Genomic DNA, 6,000 nt, shown 5'->3' with positions numbered 1-6,000 from the left:
CTTAGTCAATTGTTTACAAAAGTCAGCCTAATTCCCTATCGAGCAAGGATTTGGGGTGTTGAAGTGTCAATATACAATTAAACACAGCAGGTGACAATCGCTTTCTCAAGGGGATTGCTGGTTAAAAATGTGACATTGATTGTCCAATAAACAGAAACCACTGGAACACTTTGGGGGAGAACTTCTTGTGGGTTAGTAACACCGAGGAAGTGTCTTACAATAAACTTACTTGAACCTGAAAGACCTGATAGGATTGATTCTTCCAGCATAGCCTGTTACTGTGAGTAACAGAGGCCAAGGTTGTCAAAGGATTAACATTTACCTTGCGCAGCTAACATGTCCGCATTTCTGCTGTCCCCCCAAGGCTTGTGGTACTTGGAAGAAACTGAATGAAAAAGATTTCCAAAGAGCAGGAATGGTGGTTTAACAGTGTGTTCAATGTTCCTGCTAAACTGCACACCCGGGTTCATAGAATCCCTACAGTACAGAAGGAGGCCATTCAGCCCATTGAGTCTGCACCAACCACAATCCCACTCAGGCCCTACCCCCCATATCCCTACATATTTACCCAATCATCCCTCTAACCAACACATCTCAGGACACTAAGAGGCAATTTTAGCATGGCCAATCAACTTAACCCACACATCTTTGGACTGTGGGAGGAAACTGGAGCACTTGAAGGAAACCCACGCAGACACGAGGAGAATGTGCAAACTCCACACAGACAGTGACCCAAGCCGGGAATCGAACCCAGGTCCCTGGAGCTGTGAAGCAGCAGTGCTAACCACTGTGCCACCATGCTAAATTGGCCCTTCGTGTCAAGGGACTAGCTAGGGCAAATGCATGGGGTTATGGGAATAGGACCTGGGTGGTTTGGTGGTCAGTGCAGACTCAGTGGGCTGAATGGCCTCCTTCTGCCCTGTAGGGATTCTATGGTTCTATGTTAATGTAAGCCTACTTGTGACAATAATAAATAAACGTATTGATAAACCCCTTTTGTTATAAATAATGATTAATATTTATATTATGACCATTCATACTCTAATGCAAGATATATGATTTATAACCCATCTTCCTTCTTTGTGATTCTACGTGATATCTGCACCCCACACTCACCTTTTACAGCTCAGGTCCTTTCAATAACAAACTGCACGGCTATGTGTATTTAAATAAGGATTAATATTGACCGCAGAGAATGGGAAAGTATGTAATGGGTGGCACTGGGCAGTGACTGTCTCAGCAGACGTTGCACTGTTTAGGAGCCAGAAAGTTCTGGAATGACTTTCCCAACGCAGCACCCAGGGAGTGCTGCACTGTCTGAGGGTTGAGACATTACCACAAGGCCTCAACATTCCTCTCAGGTAGGTGTAAAATACCCGACTTCGCAGCTTTTGGAGATGAGAACAATGCTGGCCAAAATTCATCGCCCAAGCATGGGGGCTATGGGGATATGTGGGTGGGTTTGTGGTCAGTGCAGACTCAATGGACCGAATGGCACTGTAGAGATTTTATGGTTCTATGTTAATGTAAGCCTACTTGTGACACTAATAAATAAATGTATTGATAAACTACTTCTGTTGTAAATAATGATTAATATTTGTATTATGACCATTCATACTCTAATGCAAGATATATACTGGTTTACGTGGTCATTATCATGCCATGGGATCTTGCTGTGCACCACTTTATGTTTCTTACAATACAACTTTAAAGGTAATTAATTGGTTGTGATTTACTTTGGGGTGTTCTGAGGTCACACAAAGTGCTGTATCGGTAATTTAAATTAGTCAGACCAGTTGGAGCAAGAGTTTGCATTGAATGTCACAACGCTATCTATTGCACTTTCAGACAGTGTTTCATTTCAATTGAAAACACAATGTGTTAATCCATTAACCTGGATCTCTATCAGTTCGCCAGCAATGACACACTCTGTGCACCTGTCTCTCGATTGTAGAAGTTCTTGTCAGACTAACTTTCCACAGTTAGCTCTGACCTATCCCACTTTTCACCTCGGGAGTACATTACACAAGAAGGTACTCACTGAATAAAGTTGAAATCCAGTCATCATTGCACCCTCCCCAATTCTGGCCTAACCTTTCTCTGCTAATTTCTTGACTCATCCTGGGCAACAGTTCCTAGGCTTCGGCCACTGTCCAAGTCAATATAAATTACAGCTCAGGCGTGCATCCGGTCAGCAGGTATTTTACACAACTGTTCCAAATCTGAATCCTAGTCACATCCGGGGAAGAGATGCTTCCTACTCGTGGTCACTGTATAATGATTGGAAATGGTTGTTCTTACTATCCATATCCTCTGACTCAGAGCAATTACAGAGGCCGAGGCTTTGTGTTTTTATTCCCTTTCCCCCCTTTAAAAATAAAGACAGCCTTGGATTCATATAGTTTGATTCAAAGTGCTTTGTGGCCAATGAAATACTTTTTGAAGCGGGGTCACTCTTGTAACATAGGAAGTGCTGGAGCCAATTTGCACACAGTAAGTTCCCTCAAACAGCAACGTGAGAATGAGCTGATCCTCTGATTTTGTGATGTTGATTGAGGGATAAATATTGAGCTAGACATCAGGGAGAACTCACCCTGCTCTTCTTGGAACCAGCCTCCCATCCATTGACTCTGTCTACACTTCCCGCTGCCTCGGCAAAGCAGCCGGCATAATTAAGGACCCCGTGCACCCTGAACATTCTCTCTTTCACCTCTTCCGTTGGGGGAAAGATACAAAAGTCTGAGGTCACATACCAACCGACACAAGAACAGCTTCTTCCCTGCTGCTGTCAGACTTTTGAATGGATCTATCTCGCATTAAGTTGATCTTTCTCTACACCCTCGCTATGACTGTAACACTACATTCTGCATTCTCTTTTCCTTCTCTATGAATGGCATGCTTTGTTGTAAAGCGCACAAGAAACAATACTTTTCACTGTATACTAACACAGGTGACAATAATAGATCAATTCAAATCAAAAGTCTGTGGGATATTCTACAGCCACTGAAGAGAGCAGACAGTTTACAATCTTGTCTAAAAAGAAAGCATTTCCAACAGTGCAGCACTTCCTGCAGTGGAGCATCAGTCTCAATATGGCACTCTAGAGGGAGATTTGAACCCATGGCTTACTTGAACCCATGACTTACCAACTGTACTACGGTTGGCACACACACACACTGGAAAGCATGACAAGAACAGTGGATGCTGAGTGATGTGATAGGTTTGGGAGGGATAGAGTCATACAGGTTGACAACATGGAAACAGGCCCTTCGGCCCAACTTGTCCATGCTGTCCATTTTTTTAAAATCCCTAAACTAATCCCAATTGCCTGCATTTGGCCCATATCCCTCCATACTCCTCTTACCCGTGTAACTATCTAAATGCTTTTTAAAAGACAACATTGTACCCGCCTCTACTATTACCTCTGGCAGCTTGATCCAGACACTCACCACCCTCTGTGTGAAAAAATTGCCCCTCTGAACATTTGTATCTCTCCCCTCTCACCTTAAACCTATGCTCTCTAGTTTTAGACTCCTCTACCTTTGGGAAAAGATATTGACTAAATAGCTGATCTGTGCCCCTCATTGATTGAGACTACATGGAAGAGGCTTTCGAGAATGGTTTGAGGGCAGTGTAAAGAGGCGGCAGAGTGAGTTGGAGAAGAAGATCAAAGCAACCAAAGGTTTTTGCCACCAATGATAGAATCATAGAATCCTACTGCGCAGAAGGAGGCCATTCGGCCCACCGGCCACAATCCCACCCAGGCCTTATCCCCATTACCCCATGCATTTAACCTAGCTAGTGCCCCTGACGCTAAGGGGCAATTTAGTGTGGCCAATCCACCTGACCCACACATCTTTGGAGTGTGGGAGGGAATGGAGCACCCGGAGGAAACCCACGCAGACACGGAGGGAACGTGCACACAGACAGTGACCCGAGGCCGGAATCGAACCTGGGCCCCTGGCGCTGTGAGGCAGCACTGCTAACCACTGTGCTACCATGCTGCCCCGTGCCACCGAGCCACCCATGATGGTGGTGATGCGCAGGATACTTGGTGGTGGGGGTGCAAAGGATGAAAAGATGGTCATGAGATGTTGCAGAATTAGGGAGGTAGTAGATGAATTAAAAGAAGAAAAATAAGACTTTACAGAGAGACAGATGTAGGATAGAATGAAAGAATCGCAACAAACCTAATACATTCTCAGTAGGCCAGCTAATTGATCAAGGATTCACTGACATCTTTCTTCCTGAATTCTTTGCCTGAAAGCAGATCCAGTCCACAACCAAGACGTTTCCCCTGGGTAAGACAAGGAGGCATGTTCCTGAATCCAGCCCAGCAGAAAAGGGGTATTAGCTATGAGGAGAGATTGAATAAACTGGGATTGTTCTTCCTGGAAAGACAGAGACTGAGGAACAACCTGACAGACATTTATAAAATTATGAAGGATACAGATAAGATAAGGACAGTTGGAGGCTTTTTCCCAGGGGCAGAAATGACAATTACAAGGGAGCACAAGTTCAAAATAAAGGGGGAAAGGTTCAGTGGAGATGTGTGGGGTAAGTTTTTTACACAGAGGGTGATGGGGGCCTGGTGCCAAGTGAGGTGGTTGAGGCAGATATGTTAGCGACGTTAAGGCTTATCTGGGTAGACATATGAACAATGGGGAACAGAGAGATACAGGTCTATAAAGGACAGCACAGACTTGGAGGGCCAAAGGGCCTGTTCCTGTGCTGTACTGTTCTTTGTTCAAACCCCCTGAAGCTGGCATCAATCTGTTCCACAGCAGCCATCCACTCCCACCCCCACAAGGATGTTGCTTCAGCAACATATACTTTTACGTGCATGTTGCTGTCCAGAGCTACGTGGAGTGCTGATAGAGGCTCCTTTCCATCACACAGCTGACCAGGAGTCCCTCCTGCCATTTGTGCATGTTGGTCAAATTTACAAGTCAATACTCAACATGCTCAGTAATGCACCTTCCTTGGCCATCAATCCTGGAGGGAGACTTGAACCTCAGAGCTTCCAGTTCAGAGACAGGGGCACTACCCATTGTCTCCTCCTTTCTAGCCTAAGGATGGCGCAGTTAGAGGTTCAGTGATCCTCCCAAACTGTCAGGATAAATGCTAAATCTATTTCCCTGATTTCTTAGTTTCCACGTTCATAGAATCCTTACAGTGCAGAAGGAGGCCATTCAGCCCATCGAGTCTGCACCAATCACAATCCCACCTAGGACCTGTTTCTGTAACCCCACACGTTTACCCTGCTAATCCACTGACACCAAGGGTCAATTTAGCATGGCCAATCAACCTAATCGTCACATCTTTGGAGTGTGGGAGAAAACTGGAGCACCCGGAGGTTGATTGGTGTTAACAAATTGTCCCTAAATTAGACCTCCCTTAATCTGGCGCACATATAATTCTCTAAATTTGCACCCCTTTATTGTGGAGTCCAAGAGGCGTAAACAAAAGTCATAGGTAGAAGAAGGATTGGAATGAGGCGTTCACTGAATGTTAAAATGGGCAGCGCGGGCTTGTAGGGCCAAAGGGCCTGTTTCCTGTGCTGTGTTGTTCTTTGTTCTTTGGAGGACCCAGAGGAAACGCATGCAGACACGGAGAGAATGTGCAAACTCCACACAGACAGTGACCCGAGGATGGAATTGAACCCAGTCCCTGGGCACTGTGAGGCAGCAATGCTAACCACTGCGCCTGTGTGCCGCCCATTCTTGTAAAAGTTCCATCCTTTGGGTAGTGTTATACTGGGGGAGGAACGTTCGTGCCTTCATTGCTGAGTGACCTTGTAAATGAATCTGAGAAAAAGTATGTTTACAATGTCACTGTACCATGAACAATTTTTCATCTATTGATATCAGTCCACAGGCATGGCCTCTCGGATAAATATAGACTTCAGATACAAAGCATCACAAATTCCAGTCCTCATCCCTGTCAGCAAGAAAAAATATGGACGTCTGTTCTTACCAAATTTCTGAGTGAAGTCAGCAC

The sequence above is a fragment of the Carcharhinus amblyrhynchos genome, chromosome 5, assembly GCF_965287045.1.
Source record: "Carcharhinus amblyrhynchos chromosome 5, sCarAmb.v2.hapA, whole genome shotgun sequence".
In the NCBI taxonomy this organism is placed as follows: Eukaryota; Metazoa; Chordata; class Chondrichthyes; order Carcharhiniformes; family Carcharhinidae; genus Carcharhinus; species Carcharhinus amblyrhynchos.
The sequence above is the reverse complement of the archived record's forward strand: the minus strand, read 5'-3'. Positions refer to the sequence as shown.